Source organism: Rana temporaria, chromosome 1 (genome assembly GCF_905171775.1).
Source record: "Rana temporaria chromosome 1, aRanTem1.1, whole genome shotgun sequence".
NCBI lineage: Eukaryota > Metazoa > Chordata > Amphibia > Anura > Ranidae > Rana > Rana temporaria.
The window spans coordinates 500,586,803-500,609,786 of NC_053489.1; the positions used below are offsets into that span (position 1 = coordinate 500,586,803).

Here is a 22,984-nt window from a genome sequence, read left to right on the forward strand (position 1 = left end):
CGCCACTCCTAAGGTTGTAGTGCTACACAATATTTGGTATTTATGTGGCTAAGCCCTGGTTCACACTGGGTACGATTTGGAACGATTTGAGATGCGATTTGACATGTCAAATCGCATCTCAAATCGGCGGCAATTGTCGGCAATGGCACTGTCCTAATCAGTGCGACGCCGCATCTGCGATTTCAAAAAGTAGTTCCTGTACTACTTTTTGCGATTTTGGGCCGCGATTTACATTAAATTGCGGCCGAAATCGCAGCCGCGAAATCGCGGTAAAATGGCACATTTTACCGCGATTTTGAATTCGCAGCAGTGTGAACCTAGGCTTAAAGTAATTATAAAGGCTGAAGTTTTTTTTTACCTTCATGCATTCTATGCAAGATGGTAAAAAACCCTCTGTGTGCTGCACCCCACAGCCTCTCCTTTATACTCACCTGGACTCCCTCGCAATCCAGCGATGTGCTTGGGAGCCTAGGCTGTCTTGGGTTTCTTCTCTTCTCATTGCTGGGACACGACAGTGGGAGGTTTATGTCAAGTCACAGCCAGATAGCCAACAAGGAGAGAGTGGGGGGGGGGGGGTGACTGGATCTGTGTATTATGATGCAAGCATACACTAGTGCCCCCATAATAAGGGGACCCGAGAAAAGCGGAAATGCTCTGTGGAAAACCACTGCACAGAGCAGGTATTTGTTATGTACATCTTAAAAATAATGGTTGTGTCATTAGAGTTTGAGTTGCTGATTTTTTTAATTTATTTTTTATTGACATTTTCCAGTCACCGGCTTAATGAAGCGCTGGGCTGTGGAGGGGGCGGGAGAGGCTGAGCCGGGTCAGGCATGTGGGCGGATCCTGACCATATAATCGCAAACTTTCCCAAGCCTGGACAGGCTATGTGACAGCAGGCGACAAATCAAACTGCACTCCTGTGATTCACAGAAGTACAGCCAACTGAGCTTTGGCTGGACTTCTCCTTTAATCCAAAAGATTAGATATGCTCTCCTGATAGTAATACATCCAACACTCTCTACTCCATCTGCAGGAGTGCTGTTTGTAGCTCTTAATGGGATAGACAATGCACACCAAAAAAAAAGAAGATTCTCATCTGTAGTATTTTATTTAAAAGAGGTTATCCACAAAATATAAAATTTCACACTCGCATTTTAAGGTGCCTAGTTCTTGGCACCATTACAACCAGCCTGTTTAGGCCCCTTTCACACTGGGGTGGGGTCGTTGATAAAGTGCCGCTATTTTTACCGTCAATTTCGTGGCGCTATTCGGCCGCTAGCAGGCGGTTTTATACTTTTTCCTTCATTGTCCTTGTTTAGGACCTGTTCATTTTTATCCACTCATATTTGAGAGGATAAAACAAGCGCTTGTATATAATGAGTAGATTCCATGCAGTAGTAGCTGTAGATATGACCGTACTGGACTGTAGTCTTCTGAATTACTGTTTTGTCTAGGCTGTTGGTCATTGGTTGTGCTTCTGGCTGTTTCATGCTCACAGATAGCGCGGTATTCACATATTTCTTTAGGCCTTTTTTTAGGTCTGTTTTGATCTGTGGCTGGGAGTGGTTTAGAGTAGGCTGGTGACTCGCAGCTAGTTTCATCTTTTGGTTACCTCCCTTCTGCTTCTAGAGGCTTCTAGAAGAAAGGAGTGGAAAAAAGGTGGAGCTCTGTGGGGTGTTCTGAGGAGCCTTGACCAATCTCCAACCTGGATTGGCAGGGGGCAGGCCTCCTTAAATACCAGGAGTCAGCTCAGCTTGGGAGTTGTTCAGGAGGTAGAACAGGAGATTAAGTATTAGGCTGTTGGGCCTTGGAGGGAGCCCCCCAGTGTGGGGGGGGGACCTTGGGCCAGGAGCTCGGAGCTGTGAACGGACCCCCCACAACCCAAGAGATGTCCGGAGCAGGAGAGGACAGCGGGGAATACTGCCGGGCAAGTCTCAGGTGTCAGTGAGTGGCAGGCACAGTCGGGAAAGCTGGGGAGGCATGCCAGAGAAGACTGGGAAGCAGTCAGGGATGGACGTAGAGACAGCAGGAGAGACTGTGATGTTACTGGAAAAGTTGGGCTACTGCAGTTTGGAGATCTGTCAGGGTCTCCAAAGGGCTGGCTTGGATCAGTAGTCCGCCAAAAAGGTCAGCTAGCACTGAGGACTTTTCCTATTTTTGTTGCTACACTAGAGGGACCTGCAGTCCTCGTTCCCTGCCTGTAATAAGGAACTTTGCTAAGGCCTGGCTGAAGCCAGAGTTAGGCCTAACTATTTGCTAGCTTAGCTTAAAGAACTGTGCTGGAGGGAGAAGGAGAGATAGTCTGCAGCAAGTGTTGTGCAGAAGGAGAATATCCAAATTGTCCCATACCACGCAAGAATCATTTTCTGGGCATCTCATACATTCCTTTATACCATCCAAGTTCTAATTCCTCAATAAAATACAAAAACAAAGCTGATGGACTTGTTCATTGTTTGGAGTGACTGGAAGTAAATGCCGGGCTGGGCAGGGTGAGAGGTGGGCCACATCACTCAGCAGCCCCTACGGAGGGGATAGGGATGTGTAGTTTACTGTGGGGCGAGGAAAGCTAGGAGGATACAATGAGCGGTGCTACTGATTGCCCTCCCACATAGACCAGAGCGTGCAAACACAAGCTGATGCTTTGATGACATCACAGGTTATGTTTGGGTTTGTTTTCAGCATTTGAAGTTGAATAAAAAAAAAAGGAATCCTAGTTAAATCTGGGAACCAATAGGAAATATTGAAAGTTTTATTAAAGTTATCCCAGAGTGGGGCTTTAAGTTCTGCATGTGATTGCCCTGTAAGTGAGCTATCTTGAAATTTTACACTTGGAGTACATGCTCCCTTATATATTAACACTGCCTTTTCTTACTGACCTTTAGTATCCCAATATAGCATTTTAATTGCTAACATAAGCATATCAAAGACATTCTTTACTTCTTTGCTGCTTAGCTTTCTCCTAATATTGATCTATCTATCATTCATGAACCAGACTACTCACTTAAATCCATCATTTTAAATTCTTCTCAGTCAGGAAGGACTTTGTAGAACGAAACCAGCCCTAGCTAAAGCACAGCTCTGGCATGGTAATGAGCTTTGTATCATTCATATCATGTGCTTTTGCCGTTATTTTAGATTTCTCTTCTTGAGACAATATTGTACTTTATTTTTCAGAGAGATTCAAGCGAAACCGTGTCTAAATCTGGCACAGGGGACAAACAACATTAAAACAGTAAAAGGTAAGTCCACCCAAAACGAAATATAACCTAAGCCCTCAGTACAACACTCTGGAGGACATTGATTAAGCAAATTAGCAATACAATTAGTTGCTATTCAGACTACATCTCCTTCAACAAAGTATTTGCGGACCTGTGTATCTGTATTCCTGAGCAGCCAAGTGCTACAGTTCAAAGATAGCTTTATTTCTGAAGATACAGTGGGGAAAATAATTATTTGATGTGCTGCAGATTTTGTAAGTTTGTCCACTTAAAAAGAAATAAAGGGCCTATCATTATTTATCATGGGTGTATTTTAAATGATAGAGACAGAATATCAACCAAAAATCCTGAAAAAACACATGATACGAATTTTATAAATTGAGTTGCAGTTCCCTGAGTAAAATAAGTATTTGATCCCCAACCAAAACCACAATTATTACTTGGTGGAGAAACCTTTGTTGGCAAGCACAGAGGTAGTGAAATTTCTTGTAGTTGGTTACCAGGTTTGCACACATCTCAGGTGAGATTTAGGTCCACTCTTCTTTACCGGTCGTCTCTAAATCCTTATGGTTTCTTGGCTGTAGCTAAGTTTAAGCTCCTTCCATAGATTTTCTATAGGATTAAGGTCTGCCTAGGCCACTCCATGATCTTAATATGCTTCTTGAGCCACTCCTTTTTGCCTTGGCGGAATGTTTTGAGTCATTAACATGTTGAAAGGCCAATCCAAATTTTCCCCATGGATTCCTAAGACCGCATACCCCCTGCCCTTGCGCAGACACCCTGTTACGGGTGCCACGTTGATATATTTAATGCCTCGGTTGGCCAAAAAAAGATTTCAACCTCTCCCGGCCCCCTCACTCCCCTGGCGGAGAATCCTGATTTTATCCCGGGCATAAGTAATTCTTCACTTAGGAAAACTCCCTCGTCCGCTCCCTTGTTAGCGGGCGAATGCTTCGCAGGGGGCTGAAAGGCCAATCCACGGCCCATCTTCAGTGAAAGAAGGAAATCCGGTTCTCAGCTAAGATTTTACAATACATGGCCCCTCAATGCGGGAAAGTCGGACTGTACCTTTAAGACAAAACAAAAAACCAACACCTTGGCTGTATTCGATTTTAGTCTAGCACAAGTGGGGGAATTAATTGTAAAACAAAACCCCTATCAAGGCAAAAAAATATACACCATCACCCTCGGGTCGCTAGACGTCTAACCCCGGGAATGTGTTCCTCTAAATTGTTAATGCATACAAGAAAAAAGGGCTGGAAAAAAGAAGAAAAATGTTTTCCCAAAAATGAATTCTTCAAAAAGGAACTGCGGTATTTGAAAGACTAGAAAAGTTTATTAAATATTCCACAAAATACTAAAATTATCTAATTAAAGTGAATACATCCACCTCCACCACATTTATCAAAAAATTTAGACTATAGTCTAAACGGACACAGATGTTCCACCACATTCAGACATACATATAAGCCACTCAACACTCCTGCAGAGATGATATTCTAACAACACTCTCGTGAATCCGAGAATTGAATGGAAAAGATTGGGTCCTTATTAACTTAACCAGCTAAAAATAATAGTGTTGTTGAAGAGTTCATGCAATGGCCCATGATCGGGTAATTAAGAGAGTTTGCTGCTGGCTTTCCACACAATTTGTAGTGAGACTACACACACTCCACGTGAATATGGGTGCTTTAAGGCATACGATGATGATTATTCAGTGAAAGGATATAGAGTTGGATATATGCGGTAGCGTACAGATTTATATGTGTATACAACCCCCCAGCATAAATTGGGGTGGATACAGCTCACCGTCCAGCCGCTACTTAAAAGGCACTCTTATCCGGGTCCGTGAAGTCTGGACCGGCATGCCGTCTATGCAGGAGTCACTCGAAAATGACCAGGGATGAAGATGGCTTATCTTTCCAATCCAAAGGCATCGGTGTGTCAATCATCAGCAGTAGGTCCCGTAAAGTCCAACGAAGTGTGCAGATAGGTCTCATGTGTGGAGCACAGTTTCTCTAACACATTACCCGGACAGAGCCAGGGAATATGGGGAGGGCTTGTCTGGTGGATAGGACATCCATGCCCTCACAGCGAGGAGCGTCATGGCGTAATTCTTATGCATTTCACTCATGACCGAGCTTCTTTAGTGCCGGTACTCATCCAATAATTGGGAACACCGCTTGTTTACAGGGACACTTTCGCTTCGTTATACAGCCATTCACATACTTAACTAAGTACGAACAAGGGGAGGGCAATCCCAAAGAACGAGCGCACAACTACAGACCTCCTAAAAACAAAACAAAAAAACGGGGAAAAGAAGACAAATAAGGGAAAAAAGGAAAAAAAGGGGGGGGGGGCTACCTAAATCTTAAATAAAACAAAATATAAATATACCGGCTATGAAGTTGGATAAGGTAAGCCAAGTTTTTATGGATGGGAGGTTGATCTCTCCAATCGATGTGCATTAATTAGGTATTATCCAACACCATAGATAAATGGACAATAAGGTATTTATGTCCACATATCTGGTTATGTACTAGTAGAATTAAGGCCACCCCAATGAGGTTGCCATCAAAACATATATTGCCGACCAGTATGTATCCCCACTCCTGGGGGCGTTTGCGTGTATTCACAAATAGACTATGCAGTTATACTGCTTCAAAAGAAATGGTTGGCAAATACATGCCTCCTATGTCAATACAATATTTAGCAGATATATGACTCCTACATCCTTATGGTTGCTATGGATACCCTGCACATAACGTAAGATAAAGTTGGAGTAGGTGGGAACTGGAAATCAAAATAATGAACTGTACCTTTAGCAGAAAAACAGCCAGAAAGCATAATGTTCTCACCTCCGTGCTTGACTGTAGGGAATGGGGTTCTTAGGGTTATAGTCAGCATTTTTCTTCCTCCAAACACACCAAGTTGAGTTAATGCCAAAGAGCTACATTTTGGTCTCATCTGACTACAGTACATTCTCCCAATCCTTTCCTGAATCATTTAGATGTTTATTGGCAAACTTCAGATGGACCTGTAACGTGTGTCTTCTTGAGGAGGGGGACCTTGCGGGTGCTGCAGTATTTCAATTAATGACGGAGTATTGTGTTACAAATGGTTTGTTGCGGACTGTTATCCCAACTGCCTTGGGATCATTCACAAGCTTCGCTCGTGTAGTTCTTGGCTGATCCCTCATTTTTCTCATGATCATCCTTACCCTGTGAGGCAAAATCTTGCATGGAACTCCAGACCGAGGGCAATTTGATGATTGTTTTGTATTTCTTCCATTTTCGAATAATGGCTTGAACAGTTGTCTTATTCTCACCAAGCTTCTTGCTGATGGTCTTGTAGCCCATTCCAGCCTTGTGCAGGTCTATAATCTTGTCCCTGACATACTTTGGCAGCTCTTTGGTCTTGCCCATGATGGTGAGATTTGAATGTAAGAATGATATTCTGTGGACATGTGTCTTTTATACACTTAACAAGTTGTCATTAGGAGCACCTTCTTAACCACTTCCCGACGGCCGTACGACTATATACGGCTGCAGGGTGGCTCTACTTCTCTGGGAGGCCGTGTTTTTACGGCCGCCCCTTTTCGCGTTCCCCGCGCGCGCTCCCGAGCGCGCAGCGGGGAACTGCTGTGCTGGCCGTGTCCCTTGGACACAGCCAGTCACAGATCGCCGTGAACGGCCAATCGGAGCGGCCGTTTCCTAGGCGATCTGTGCGGCCAATGAGAGATGATCTCATATGTTTACATATGAGATCATCTCTCATTCCCGGCTCTCGCAGACAGCGGTGCTGTCAGGGGAGAGAGGAGACGGATCTGTGTCTCTTGTACATAGAGACACAGATCGGTCACCCCCCCAGTCACCCCCCTTCCCCCACAGTTAGAACACTAATTAGGATACACATTTAACCCCTTCCTCACCCCCTAGTGTTAACCCCTTCCCTGCCAGTCACATTTATACAGTAATTAGTGCATATTTATAGCACTGATTGCAGTATAAATGTGAATAGCGCCAAAAATGTGTCAAAAGTGTCCGATGTGTCCGCCATAACGTCGCAGTCCCAATAAAAATCGCAGATCGCCGCCATTTCTAGTAAAACAAAAAAAAAAAAAATAATAATTCTGTCCCTTATTTTGTAGGCGCTATAACTTTTGCGCAAACCAGTCGCTTATTGCGATTTTTTTTTTTTTTTTTTACTAAAAATATGTAGAATACGTATCGGCCTAGACTGAGGATAAAAAAAAAAAAAAAAAAAAATTGAGCTATTTATTATAGCAACAAGTAAAAATATTTTTTTTTTTTTCAAAATTGTCGCTCTATTTTTGTTTATAGCGCAAAAAATAAAAACCGCAGAGGTGATCAAATACCACCAAAAGAAAGCTCTATTTGTGGGGAAAAAAGGACGTTAATTTTGTTTGGGAGCCACGTCGCACGACCGCGCAATTGTCAGTTAAAGCGACGCAGTGCCGAATCGCAAAAAGTCCTCTGGTCAGGAAGGGGTTTAAGTGCCCAGTAAGGAAGTGGTTAAATTGACAAGACTAATCTGTGTACCACATGAGCACATACTGTAGCCAGTCTGTGGGAGACAGAATGATTGTTGGTTGGTAGGGGTTCAAATACATATTTTACTCACTGAACTGCAACTCAATTTATAACGTGTTTTTTCTGAATTTTTGGTTGATATTCTGTCTCTATCATTTAAAATACACCTGTGATAAAAATTATAGACCCTTAATTTCTTTGTAATTGGGCAAACTTACAAAATCTGTGGGGCATCAAATAATTATTTCCCCTACTGTAAGAGATTTCCCCCCTAAACAGATGCATAATTAGGGGGAGGTCAGGGGCAGGTTTCAGTCAGTGGCAGGTGACAGCAGCCAAAGGAGGAATTTATGACTCGGGCTGTAACCTTGTGATCAGTCTGTCTAACGATGCTTTTCGGTGCTCCTTTTTAGCGTCGCTTTGCCTTGTAACGGGATTAATAAACGTATCCTGCTTGGCTGCCCAGGAATACAGATGCACAGGTCTGTAAACCTTGTACAGAGACTTTACTGAGGTAAAGGTAGTGTGATTTGCGACTAATTGTGTTGCTAATTTGCTTGATAAATGTTGTCTTAATGTCCTACTAAAAATAATTAGGAATATCAAGGCAACAAGAACCTTGGCTAATGAGAGCTACTTATGCGAAATGAGACCCACTTTGACTTTTCAGGCTGACTCTGCCAAACTTTGTTAGGGAAAGAAAGCTAATTGGTTAGACACTTGCCAATTCAAAATTGAACTTGTGCAATAGTTAAAAAATTTGATGCTCGCAAGTCTGTACTATCTCCCAGCTGTTAACACCTACATGGATTGGTTATCTCAAACAGTGCTTAAACTGTTCTTAACTTGTATTCCTGTGATAAGATGCATATGGGCATGTCACCCTTCATGTTTGAGTGTTTTTAGTTTACACAATTTAAAATTTTGTATGCATTTTTACAATCTACATTTTACCGCAGACTGGACTGGCTTTTCTTTAATTAGCCATTTGCGCTGGCTGTTTGTTGTCTCAGCACTTAACTGGTCTCTGCATGCATAGTGTGAAATTAGAAATCTGGCTGCTCAACAGAACTCCTGTTTCATCTTTCTGTCATCTAAGAACCATCCTGGTAAGCTCAATGACATGGTTAATGTAGATGCTTTCCTATGGCAAGTCAAGTGATCAGTCTTATCTCATGGAATATGATGGGTATGAAGGACTCTTTAAAGAGACAATCTGTGTTTGATGCCACTTTATATTTTAAAACCTCCCTTATTTGCCTCCAGGAGACATTCACCACTGTTGAGACAACTAACCTCCTCTAGAGGCACTGTATTCAGTCAGGATTTCATTCCGTTTATTCATCGTATGCTTGTGGAGTATCAGTTCTGGTCCACAGAGTCTCAGTGTTCTCGTTACAGATTAGAAGTGGATAAAAATAAAATAGATCTCTGTTTGCACTGTAACTTGGAAATGGAATGTGTTGTTGTTGATGTATACCCCCTTCACCCTATTCACCTAGGGTAATCCAACTTTAAGCCATGTTCTTAGATTTTTCTAAATTGCTCTCTAAATAAAATCCTTCCTCCTCATGTGAAGAGGAGCTTCAGTCCCCCCCCCCCCCCAAACATTTAAAGTCAGTAGCTACAAATACTGTAGCTGATGACTTTTAATATAAGGACACTTATCTGTCCAGGGATCCAGCACTGTTCTCACCCATGGCGATTCTTCAATGCACTTTGGGTCCAGGCGTTGGCATCTTAACTAAGGAAAACTATCAGTGAATCCTTGTAGCTTCACAGCCAGCTTCCCACTATGCATGGGTGAGGCACAGTGCACTTTGTAAATGGTCCCGCAGTCTCCTAGGACCAGTGATTTGTCCCTTAAGGCTGCGGCTGAAGTGGGAGCAATTGAACTTTAGCCCCAGCGATCTTGACTGAAGTAAGAGCAGGTACCTGTCAAAACCAGGTACCCACATCAATAACCCCCCCCCAAAAAAAAAACATAAGTGCCAAATATTAAAGAGGAAGGGGCCTAACAAGTGCATGCCCTTTAGGGGTGAGATTGCGCTTTAATTTCCATAAATCCTAATACAACACTGCAATGCATAATTTGGGATAATCTTAAGGACTACTTCTGGGGTCTTCTCATTGAGGACATTAGTTGCATCAAAATTGCCACTAGGGGGAGGTGAAGCCAGGTTACTGGGGATGTCCTGGAAACCGAGGCAAAGTATGTTAGGGACCCAACTCAAGTTAATCAGTCCTGTTGGCTAGAATTGCAGACTACACTACAACAATTGCTAACCAAATTGGCATAACAAAATAATTTTTCCCACAAGCTTCTTTCCCGGACAGAGAACAAGCTGGTAGACTTCTAGCTCACATTGCTTGCTCCCAGTACAGCTCATGATAGAGCTATAAAATATAGCTCTGGCCAGATCCACACTCTCTGCTGGTATTCTAAAGTCTTTCAAATCCTTTTTTTAAAGGAAAATACTTCTTTTTGGCTATAATTCTACTCTAGATCACAGGAGTGTCCTTGGTTCTGCAATCCTGTAATTTGTTCTTATTCAACAGCGGGCTAAAGCCTGATGTCGACTGTCGTCACAGAGCCGGTCCAGGCTCTGAAAAGATACCCTCAGGTGCCTGAACCGGAAGCTGGCTCAGCCTTTCAGCAATCTGCTGAGAGCCTGAGCCAGCACCTCCCACACCCTCCACAGCCCAGCACTCCAGTGAGCGTTGGAGGGGAAGAGCAAAAAGCTGCATTGACTGACATTCACGGCTCTCTGTAAATAGCAGAGGGGAGAACTAAGTGATCAGCAGTGTTTGTTCAGCTCTCACTGCAGAGCCAGCTGGGGACAGATTCAGCATCGGATCAAGGCTACATCCACCTAGGCTCTATAAGTACTGAGTTGCATCAATTCCTATTTCATATTTCATTTCCTGCTCTTTGTGTAGTGGACCAAACCTCACTTGACTCCCCAATAACGCTTGCAGAGCTGGAAATGGCCATTGCTAGTTTTCCTAATTGTAAGGCACTCTGTGTTGACAGCCTACCCATATACATTTTCAAGCAATATGAAGCCATCCTGCTTCCTGCCCTATTCAATACTTTTAATTAGGCCAAAACGTTTTGAATCACTCCCCTCTCTATGTGTGAAATGGGCATTGTGTTGACCCGAAAAAAAATAAAGACTTGCTATTTATTCAAAATAATACATCCAGACAAGAGGGGCTTTATGTCTAACCTTTCTATGGCCACCATTATTAGAGGAGCTTTCCTAAAAATCCAAACCCCAGTAGACACTACTGGCAACAGAGCACCACTAGCCCTAGACACTGTCAAAGCTGTTGACCGCATTGAATGGACTTATATCTGGGCAGTTATCATAAAATTTGGGTTTGGAGAGAACATCTGCAACTGGCTTAAACTGCTTTATGCAACCTGAGGACCTCTGTTCGAACTAATGCATTGAAGTTGTCTTTTTTCTCACTACATCAAGGGACCAGACAGGGATGTCTTCTGTTGCCGCTTCTATTTACAGTGACAGTGAAAATCACTGGCCAGATTATTGTAACAATAGTGAAAGTAGTTGGGTTCTGTAGAGGGCAACATGAGGAAAAAGACACACTTTATACCAATGATATACTGCTTTTTTCTGCTGATACCCAATCACTCTTTCCTCCACAATGTCCCTCATCACTGAAGTTTGGTACATTTTCTGGTCTACATATTAATTGAGATGAATATGTGCTGCTCCCTCCCAGACCCACCCCTTGACTCACTTACCTCTGCAGTGTCCCGTATCAAGGTGGCATTTCAAAACAAGTACCGTATTTATCAGGGTATTGCACGCTCCGGCGTATAGCGCGCACCCCTAATTGTGACCCGTTTTTCCTGTAAAAAAATGTTTTATTACATTTTACTACTTACAGTTTTGGTGTCTTGCCCGGCGTCCATCGGCGGCCTCGTCCGGTCCGGTGTCCGTCTGCGGCCTCGGTGGTGTCCTCCCGGCTTCTCACGCGCTGTCTTCATGTCGAATACCCGCTTCCCGCGCTCAGTTTGAAGCCTCCGCCGACGTATACCGAGCGCAGTACACTTGGGTATATTCGGCCAGGCTCGGCTTCTCACGCATAAAAGTCACAGAGCGTGACTACGAGTGAAGCCGAGCCTGGCCGAATGTACCCGAGCGTACTGCGCTCGGTATATGTCGGCGCAGGCATTCAAACACGGCGCGGGAAGCGGGTATCGGCGTATATCGCGCACCTACGATTTTGCCCTAATTTTCAGGGCAAAAAAGTGTGCGATATACGCCGATAAATACGGTACCTTGTTTAATTCTCAGTGTACAGCTTTAGTTGTGACCTGGTAGAGAGGGCCTCAAGTGCAGCCCCCAACATTTCCAGAGGGCCACACAATAGCAGCAGATTTTTGCACCTCAACGCCCAGAAATGTTGTTTCTGCTGACTTTTTTGTAGCATATCGCAATGCACACTGAATAAGTTGGAGTGCAATAACCCCCAGCTTTGAGTTCAGTGGCCAAAATAATAACCCCCAGCATTGCTGTCAGTACTATCAACATTAACACATGTTGGTGGTCAGAGGCAATAAAAGTTAACCCCTTATCCTTCCGCTGCATTGATGGTCATTGGCAGCGAAATTTAACCCCACCCCCTGCATTGACAGTCAATGGCAGTAAAAGATACCCCCCCTGCATTGGGGGTCATGGCAAGTTAACCCTGGTAGGTTTTCAGCCTGCCAAATGCCTGGGATATAAATGGTGGACAGAGCTGTAATGTGAAGTTCTGCCCAGGGTAGGATTTGGTCTCTCATTCCCATAATGGGGTTTATCAGCACTTCAAAAATTTCCCTTTAAACCTATTCGAGGCATTACACTTTCCACTGCCATCCAGAAGGTGGTGTTACTTGTAGCCATCACCTTTGCAAAGCAAGTGTCTGATCTGGTGACCTTATCCTGTAAATACATCTTTCTGGTCTTGCACAAGGAGGGTTGAGGCCCAGAACTTCTTCCTACCCAAGGCAATTTCAGCTTTGCACCTCAAGTAAGACATGAGTCAGGGTGCACTCTACTAGATCTGTGAGTGCTTCCTGGGCTTTTTTTGTATCAGGCTACTACTGATCTCTAGATTGGTAAGGCTGGCAGCTGGTGTTCTGTTCACCTCTTCTCTCAGTTCTAACAGGTACATTTTCAGGCTTCATCTGATGCCAGCTACAGGTCTGAGGTACTTTAAACAGCTCTTCAAGCTTCAATCAATTCCCTATTCTGTTTTTGTTGTCTTGGATTTGTTAACATTGTTTGCTGTTGCCTACCCTTATTTGGACTGCACTTGAACATCCCAAAAGGTTAACACGTCCGGCGTCCCTCCAAAGGACGAAAAAGTATCTAGGAATTATTATTTTAGACATTTCTTTGAACCTATTAATGGACAAAGAACTCACCCTTCTGTGTTTATCATCATACTCTAGGTACTGCTTTGCTACAAAACTGAAGCATGCTGGTAGTAGGAGGGGTTATCCAGAGCTGGCCTACACATTTTTTGTTTGCCACTCCAGTCCATCTATAGGCAGCAGTATAACCAAAGGTTAATACTTTCTTTGTTCCTCAATGGACTCCAACAAGATGAGCTTTAAAGTGTTACTAAACCCACAACAGTAAAATCAGTCTGTATATGCAGTAAAGCATGCTTGTTATGCTCACTGTGGAACCTAAGGGGTTAATCCTCTGCATTGTGTAATTAGGCTATTTGACCCTGTCTACTCTGATTCTCCTCTTCTTCCACAGTCCCCAATCCATCTCCTGATTAGAGATTGGCTTGGGCGTGTTCAAAATCCCACGTTGCCGATCCCACCAGGAAGCCGACACTGCACATGGCTAATCATAGGCAGTTCCTGTTCTGTGCAGCTGCAGACCAGGCAATGTCTCACTGCCTGTGATTAGCCATGTGCAGTGTCGGCTTCCTAGCAGAATCGGGCATGTGGGATTTCGAACACGACCAAGGCCCATCTCTACTCCTGATAGTACAGAGCCCTAGGAGGCCCTCTGCACATGCTCAGTTTGGTATGTATTGCTATCAATTTTTTTTTTGGAAGGTGCATGTGATCAGCACAGGGCCAATCACCACTGTGTCCAGACAGAGGGTCAGGAGTCATGCAGCCTCATAGGACAGTCAGAGGAGAATGAAAACTCCTACTACAAACTTTAACCAGTGCTTGGCCGGACATAGATAGAAGTCACAAGGCTGCTATATACTGCTGATGAGAAAAGGTATATAGAAGTTTATATTTATTAAAATACAGTAATTGCATTTCCATGTTCTGTGTACTGTGGGAGACCAGATATAGTGAATGCAGGGTCCTGGGTTTAGTAACACTTTAAAAAATATATAACATGTGTATATATAACATTATAAGTAATGTTTTGTCATTTTATCCATTGAGGATATCAGTAACTTTTCATATCTACATAAATAATTTCCTGATATATTACAATGTAAACCAAAAGTATAATTTTTCAAAAATGCCGAGTTCCATTCCAGTGGCTGTGCCTAGGCTGTCATGTCATGAGTCTGCTTCAGGCAGAAGAAAGCATTTGCCAATTTCCCAATTTACAAGGTGAGAGACTACAACAGGTGCCTGGTGTGTATTGGACATTTGTGAACACCACAAAGAATTGCTTGGACATCAGGAGAGATATAAATGTGACATTTCTGAGCCAGCATCTCGGTCTAATTCCCTGTACACACGATCGGATATCTGATGAAATCTAATCCGGTGGATTTTTTTGTCGCATATCCGATGAAGCTGACTTTCATCAGTCTTGCCTACACACCATCAGTCAAAAATCTGACCACGTCCAACGCAGTGACGTAAAACACTACGACGCGCTGAGAAAAATTAAGTTCAATGCTTCCGAGCATGCGTCGACTTGATTCTGAGCATGCATGGATTTTTAACCGATGGACTTCCACACAGACGATCGTTTTTTTTTCTAGCAGTTTTTTATCCATAGAAAAATTTTAAAACGCGTTCTATTTTATTTCACCGATGGAAAGCAAACCGATGGGGCCAACACACGATCGGTTGTCCGATGAAAACGGTCCATCGGTCCGTTTTCATCAGACAAACCGATCGTGTGTACAGGGCTTAAGTAAATGTTGGTCCTGGGAAATCCCTAAACAAGGGATGTATGTCCTTTTTTTGAGAAAAGCAGAAGGGAATACAGTGATCACTGTCAAAGGTATTAAATACTTGTAAACATCACACTCCTACTGTACATTACATAGTATACATGAATGCACTTAACAAGAAAAATATTTCTTATATGTCTAATTAAATAAGAGTTTCTGCCTGATACATTTATAAAACAATTGTTTTCAATCTGGTACCTGCCACTTTTAATAAAATATTTTATACTTGAAGGAAGGAAATGATGGTGTACCTGGGTATGCTGGAAAATAAGACTGTTACAACTTTGACACACTACTCTCAGCCAAATCACATGCAGTGCTACTTGCTGACACATTTTGTGCTGTTACTATATGTGTGAAGCAGCTTCCTAGGCTGTGTCATTTACAGACAGGTTGATATGTTGTTGTTTTTGTTAGCATTAATTCTGATTCACAAGTTTCAGATAGGTGGCAGATAGCTGACAAGGTGATCCCCAAAGGTCCAGCAACTTTTAACCCACCTGTCCTGCTAAATCCCTGTTAGCTTTACTGACATCTATTTCTGTAACCAGTGTGTGTGTTCTATATGACTTTTAGTTATTAATATTTCCTGCATTTTGGAACACTCTAGATGTTTTAGTAGTTTTTTGTTTTAGTCCATCCACGCCTGATATTTTGGTTTTTAGTAAACACTACCATGTTAAATTATCTTAAAGCGGATGTGCCACTAAAACAATATATTAAAAGCTAGCAGCTACAAATACTGCAGCTGCTGACTTTTAATATAAGGACACTTACCTGTCCTGGAGTCCAGCGGTGATCGCAGCAGAGGATGAGCCGATCGCTCGTCACCCTGCTGCTCCCCCCTCCATCCACGGTGAGGGAACCAGGAAGTGAAGCGCTGCGGCTTCACTGCCCGGTTCCCTACGGCGCATGCGCGAGTCGCGCTGCGCACCCGATTGGCTCACACGCTGTGTGCTGGGAGCCGAGTGTTCCCAGCACACAACGGGCGACAGACGGGATGTGACGGAATGCCCGTCTTTCGCCCGTAGCGTGTGGCCGGAAGTGGGTGCAAATACCTGTCTTTAGACAGGTGTCTGCACCCCCCTCCCCCCTGAAAGGTGTCAAATGTGACACCGGAGGGGGGGAGGGTTCCGATCAGCGGGACTCCACTTTAGGGTGGAGGACCGCTTTAAAGCTGAGTTCCAGCCTGTATTAATTATTTTTTTTTTTTTTAAGTCAGCAGCTACAATTACTGTAGCTGCTGACTTTTAATATAAGGACACTTACCTGTCCAGGAAGCCAGCAATGTCGGCACCAAAAAACTACCTGTTCATTGGCTTTAGGTTCAGGCACTGGCATCCTTACTAAGCTTCATAGCCGCGTTCCTACAGCGCATGCACAAGTCATGCTGCACTTTCTGAATAGTCCCGCTGTTCTCTTGGACCTGTGTGTGTCTACCAGAGGACAGTGGGGGGGGGAGGGCTGTAATTGAGGTAGATCACCGCGGTGCCCTTACACAGAAGAGGGAGCGAGTGCCTGTTTTTGTCAGGTATCCTCTCCCCCCCTGAAAGGTGCCAAATGTGGCACCGGAGGGGGGGGGGGGGAGCAGATAAGAAGAGCTTCCACTTGTGGGTTGAACTCGGCTTTAATGTTTTCTTGTTTCTTTGAAGGGTTGTGGCAATCTCTCCATGCTTGAGTTACCAGGTCTATACATCTGCTTTAGCAATAACAATAATATGTTGGTTCTTGGTCTTGATATGTACAGTATATGCAGGATCATTTTTAAGGCAGGGCAAAAGGGGAAGCTGCCCTGGGCCCCATCATTGTTGTGGGGGTTCATACTTGCCAACTATCCTAGTTTAAATTCCCTTATCCCTTGAAGTTTTAGTCCTGTGCTTTGTCCTGATTTCTCTGTGTAAAGTTCTGTTGTTGCTGCCCAGCTCTGCCCTATTGCCATGTACAGATGACTCACATGCAGACCCTGTGTTTACATGTAAATAACCTGCATTGATATGTAAATAGTGACAGCATTAATATGTAAATAGCAGTGGACCGCTGCATTGATATGAAAATAGAGGCAGCATTCGTATATACATCATGTCCCCCTGAGGTCATATCTACCATCATAAAAAATAAATTTACCATCACTTCTGCTGAATTCTGCCCACTAGGGTGGTAAAGAAGCATGCTTGAAAGTCCTGCCTATAACTATAGTCATTAAGCCTAACATCAGCCTGTTATGCAAAGGTAAGCAAATTGGAGGTGGAACCCTTCTTTAAAAGAACATGGTGCCACAGTACCCTGAATTTTGGTGCATGTGAATATGTACATCTCAGCAGATGCATGAAGATGTCATTAACAATTAATGGTACTTCTGTGTATCTGCTAAAGGGCAGTGTGTTTATGTGGTGTCTGGAAAGCCATTTTGCATTTATTCCCAACACACACAAATGTGAACGCAGTCTAAATGTCTCTGTTACATTGGTGGTCAGTGTAAATCTTCTCATTACATTGGGGCTTGGTGTACAATCCCTTCATTCACACTAGTGGCCAGTGTGAAGGTCCCCCTTACATTGGTGGTCAGTGTAAATCCCTCTTTACATTGGTGGTTACTGTGAATGCTCCTATTACATTAGTGGTCAGTGTAAATCCCTATTACATTGGTGGCCATAAACTCCTCTTTATATTGGTAATCGTAACTTGCATTTGTGGTCAGTTTCCAATCCTCCCTTACATTGTTTGTCCATGTAGAAGCCCCCTTTAAATTGGTGAGTCTAAATCCCCCTTACATTGGTGGCCAGTATAGAAACCCCCCTTTATTGGCTGTTGATGTAAAATCCCCAATTACATTGGTTGTCAGTGTAAATTCTTCATAACATTGGTGATCAGTGTACGTTTCCCATTACATTGGTGGTAAGTGCAGAATTTTCCTTACACTGGTGGTCAGTTTAAATCCCCCCTAACATTGGTGGTCGGTGTAGAAGTGTCACCTTACATTGATGGCCAGTACAACTCTCCTCGACAATGGTTGTAAGAGTAAATTACCCTTACATGGAAATCATTGTATATAAACCCTTATGCCGCGTACACACAATCATTTTTCGGCATTAAAAAAACTTTGTTTTTAAAAACGTCATTTAAAATGATCGTGTGTGGGCTGCACATCTTTTTTCAGTTTCTGAAAAACGACAAAAAAAAATTCGAACATGCTGCATTTTTTAACGTCATTTTAAAAAATGTTGTTTTTCGGGTTGTAAAAAATGATCGTGTGTGGGCTAAAACAACGTTTTAAACCTGTGCATGCTCAGAAGCAAGTTATGAGACGGGAGCGCTCGTTCTGGTAAAACTACCGTTCATAATGGAGTAAGCACATTCATCACGCTGTAACAGATAAAAAAGCGCAAATTGTCTTTTACTAACAAGGAATCAGCTAAAGTAGCCCAAAGGCGAATAGAACTTCCCCTTTAGAGTGCCGTTGTACGTGTTGTACGTCACCGCGCTTTGTTCATCATTTTTTTAAACTGATGGTGTGTGGGCAATGTAGTTTTTAATGATAAAGTTGGAAAAACGTCGTTTTTTTGGACATGCTGAAAAACAACTTTTTCTTTCATGCCGAAAAACCATCGTGTGTACGCGGCATTACACTTGTGGATGGTGTAAATGCCCTTTTTACATGGGTGTCAGTGTAGAAATCACTTTTTGCTCTTGGCGGGTGGCGTAAAATCCCCCCTCACATTGCCACTAAACACCACCCCCCCAGCACTGCCACTGATGCCAGGAGTCCTAGGATTCCTAGGAGTTTTCTGTCTATGATGGGTCCCCTCATCTCCCCAGTCCATGGTGTGCAAGCAGTGAGGCGATGATGTGCTGTAACCTTTAGCAACCAATCAATGAGCATTAATGCTGTGCACTAACCTCTTGCAACCAATCATTGAGTGGTAAGGCTATGCAGTAACCTCTAGGAACCGATCAGTGAGCAGTAATAATGTGCAGAAACCTCTAGCAGCCAATTAGTGAGTGGTATAGATGTCCAGTAACCTCTAGCAATCAATTAGTGATCAGTACTGATGTACAGTAATCTCTAGCAAGCAATCAACAAGCAGAAGTCCTGTGCTGTAACCAGGGCCGGACTTACCATTGGCCTTGACTGGGCTCAAGCCCAGGGGCCCCACCCAATAGGGGGCCCCCTTTAAAAAAAAAAAAAAAAAAATTTTTTTTTTTTTTTTTTTTTTTTTTTAGGGGTCCGGAGGTCCCCAGGGGCTCGGAGGCCCCCAGGGCCCCGGACGGCAACCCCCCTTTTTTTTATTTATTTTTTGTAAAAAAATGTTTTTTTTATATATTTTTTATTTTTATATATATAATATATATATATATGTGTATATATATATATATATATATTTTATTATTATTATTAAAGGGCCCAGGGGTCTTCAGGGCCCCCGAATGGCAACCCACCTTTTTTATTTTTTATAAAAAAAATTACATTTTTATATATATATATATATATATATATGTATATATATATATATATATATATATATATATATATATATATATATATATATATATATATATATATATATATGTTTTTATTAAAGGGCTCAGAGGTCCCCAGGGCCCCATGTGGCAACCCCCCCTTTTTTATTTTTTTTATAAATGTTTATTTTTTTATAAAAAGGCCCAGAGGTTCCCAGGGGCCCAGAGGTCCCCAGGGCCCCCGGGTTTGGCAACCTCCCTTTTTTTATGTATTTTTTATAAATGTTTTTTTTTTTTTTATTATTAAAGGGCCCAGAGGTTTATTTTTTCTTTTTATTAAAAGGCCCAGAGGTCCCCAGGGCCCCGGATGGCTACATATATTTATATATATTTGTTTTCTTCTTTATTTCTTCTTTTTTTTGTAAAGGCCCCCCCGCTTCTCAATTTGCGGCAGCCCCCACGCTTCTCAATTTCAGGCGGCAGCACCCCCACCCCCCCCTAGGTTCTCTGCTTCAGGGGGCCCATGCCTTAAGCTGTGCAAGGGGCCCCAAAATTCCTGATGGCGGCCCTGCGCATACCTCCCAACACGCACGGATTCTGTGGGACTTTCCCGCACAGACAGCTTCTTCCCGCAGTCCCGCAAAAGGGTTAATTTTCCCGCACTGCAAGAGGAGGCAGCACGGAAGCAGGAGGAACCGGAGTGGTGTGTGGAGGACTGTGGCTGCTGAAGGGAAGAAAGCCGAGAGCCGGGCTAATGACAGTCTGTGGCCCCGGCTGTTGGCACAGGTGAGAGGCACTCCCCCCCTCAACAACTGCAAAATCCCCCCCCGCTCAACAACTTTAATGCGCTCCCCCCGCTCAACAACTTCAATTCGCCCCCCCCGCTCAACAACTTCGATCCCCCCAATTCTCGGCTCCAGGGGGCCCCTTCAACACTCAAGCCCAGGGGCCCCCACCACCCTAAGTCCTGCCCTGGCTGTAACCTCTAAAAAATAAACAGTGAGCCATAATGTATGCTCTAAGCTCTAGCAGCCAGTCAGTGAGCGGTAATGATACACTGTAACTTCTGGCAATCAATCGCAATCGCACGCTGATCTTATTTAGTAAACTGATTTTGAGTCTAGCTGCTATTTATTGTAGGTCTCAAAGCATGTAGAGAGGGAAATTGCATGGAAGAGGGGCCCAAGAAAATGTTTGCCCAGGGTCCAGTCAATATTAAAGATGTACTTATGTACGAATACTAAAGCACCCCCTAATACTTAATTGTCCTCCTGCAAGTGTCAGTTCTCAGTAGTTTTTTGCTGGCATGCTGCATTTTCAGATCATGCAAGGTGACTTAAAGGCTGGGAATGTCAGCAGCTGGAACTGTCAAAGGTAACAGAAAATAGAAATGCCTCATTCAGCAAAATGAGAGGACAAATTACCAGTAGAAAGGGAGTTTCAATAACTGCAATGCACCTAAATAACAAGGTAATTTAAACCTGCTGTATAAACTTCAGGCAAGGCCATACACGGTTCAAATCTTGGCTGGTTCAGCAAGAACTGGCTTAGATCTGAATCATGTATGGACAGGCTGAATGTACCAAGTTGATTGATAGCTGCTGAGCTTTAATGTTTTCTGAAGAAGCCTGGAGCTCCTCTTTAAAGTAGATCTAGTTTAAAGTGATATTAAAGCTTCAGCTTTAAAAAAAACATGTTATACTTACCTGCTCTGTGCAATGGTTTTTGCACAGAACGGCCCGATCCTCTTCTTCTTGGGTCCACCACAAGCGCTCCTGGTCCCGACCCCTTGACCAGTGCCCCAATAACAAGCCGCTTGCTATAGGGGCACTGATGTGTGCTCGCTCCCAAGTCCTGCTCTATGCATCCATAAGACACATAGAGCCGCGGTTTGGCCCTGCCCCCTGCTCTCTTCTCATTGGCTCACTGGCTGTGAGAGAGAGACCCAGAACACCTGAGGCTCCTATGCACATCGATGGATCGAGTGGGGGCACAGAATGCATAAGGGTAAAAAACCTTCAGCCTTTACAACCACTTTAAGCTATATTTTTCATGTTCAGTACACGCTAATTATTGTGTAAGTGTAAGGCTTTGTTAACACCGTCATGTTTTAACACATGGATTGTAAAGCAAAACTGCACATGTGTCATAAGAAGCAATGTTATTCAATGAGGCTTTTCAGATCTATGCTCTTTTGTTTGAAAAACAAGGCACATCCATTTTCCTGTGTATTTTCATGCACTGGTATTGCCAATAGACAACGCACGTTAAAAAGAAAGACAAACGCAGACACGGAATATTACCTGTCACAGATATCACAGTTCTGACAATCAAAACTACAAACTACCGCCCTACAGAAAATTAAACAATGAAACAATATATAAAAACCCAATGTGTCCCATGAAGTGCTAAATAATGCCCAGCGGCTGTACTACAATAGCCCTCAAAACATGTGTAATTATATGAGAACAGCGAGTAACCACCAACTTTTATAGTCCCACAGTGCAATAAGTGTAACAACACCTTACATAAATAAAGAAAACAATGTAGCAAAATAATAAGTATAAGCAAACAAATCTGGTGTTTTAAGCTAAATACTGTGTACATCTCATTAAAAGTTCATTGCAGGTATTGAATAAAAAATTACTCTGAGAAAAGTATTAATCCTCAATCCAAAATGACACCCAGCGAGACTTCAGTTAGAAGTGATGTCCTGCTGTGATCCCTTTACCACATACCCTGGAATCACACTCGCCAAATGTGTATGCCTATCCTGCGCAGATTAGGCGAACACAGCTTATCCTTTACAAGTATCTGTGGCAATAATCCTCCACTACTCTTTCCATAGGCAGGCTTGCATAACCCAGATGGATGGATTGAAAAAAAAAGCTCACATAGTGTAAAAAATGAAAAACAGGCAAGCACATCTCTTAGTAGTGTGGCTGAGCTGGAAATAAACCGAACCAAGAGAGAACCGCTGGCTGTTCTGCTCTTCTGGCTTACACAATCTAGGACAGGCTTGGAGCAATCTACTAATAACTCAGCTGACAGCATTAGGCTCTGGTCCTTACGCGTTTCGTCATCGGTGGACATGGAAATGGTAAGAAAATCTGTGCGCCACGGTTGGACCTACTCGAGGGTAGGACCAAATTAAATCATAATTTACAATCAAAAAATGTAAATATATATACAGCTGCTCCCCAAATTCAGGTGACTGAAGCAATATGGAACATGTGAGGGAGGGGGCGCTATGTTTAACAAATAAGTAAACATATATAAACATAAATAAACATAGTGATAAATGAATAGTAGTCCATAAATGAAAACTTCCAAATAGTGCTGGTGAAAATAAAATAAAAATTGTTATAAGTGGTCCAAAAATATTAGTGTATGAAAAATTGTTGAAACTCTATATGAATAACAAGTGTTCACAAAAGTCCATAGAAAATAATAGATCCTTAAAGTGAGATCTGTGCCTGAAGAAAAACAGTTGAAGCCTCCACCGATAGAATAACATTCACCCGACGTGAATAAATAGATTGGCTCCTTACCAACTTGAGT

At 43.0% G+C, this 22,984-nt stretch overlaps 1 protein-coding gene across 2 annotated transcripts in view; it reads left to right on the plus strand.

Moving 5' to 3' along the window:
• Positions 1 to 22,984, plus strand: part of LOC120918943 (UPF0462 protein C4orf33 homolog) — a 75,917-nt gene that overhangs the window by 8,141 nt on the left and 44,792 nt on the right. Inside the window, exon 2 of one of the 2 annotated variants that reach the window (XM_040330856.1) lies at positions 3,178 to 3,242. The exons of the other annotated variant lie outside the window; for it this stretch is intronic. The gene's annotated coding sequence lies outside the window, so the exon portion shown is untranslated. The remainder of the gene's footprint in view (positions 1 to 3,177; positions 3,243 to 22,984) is intronic. 2 annotated transcript variants of the gene reach the window in all.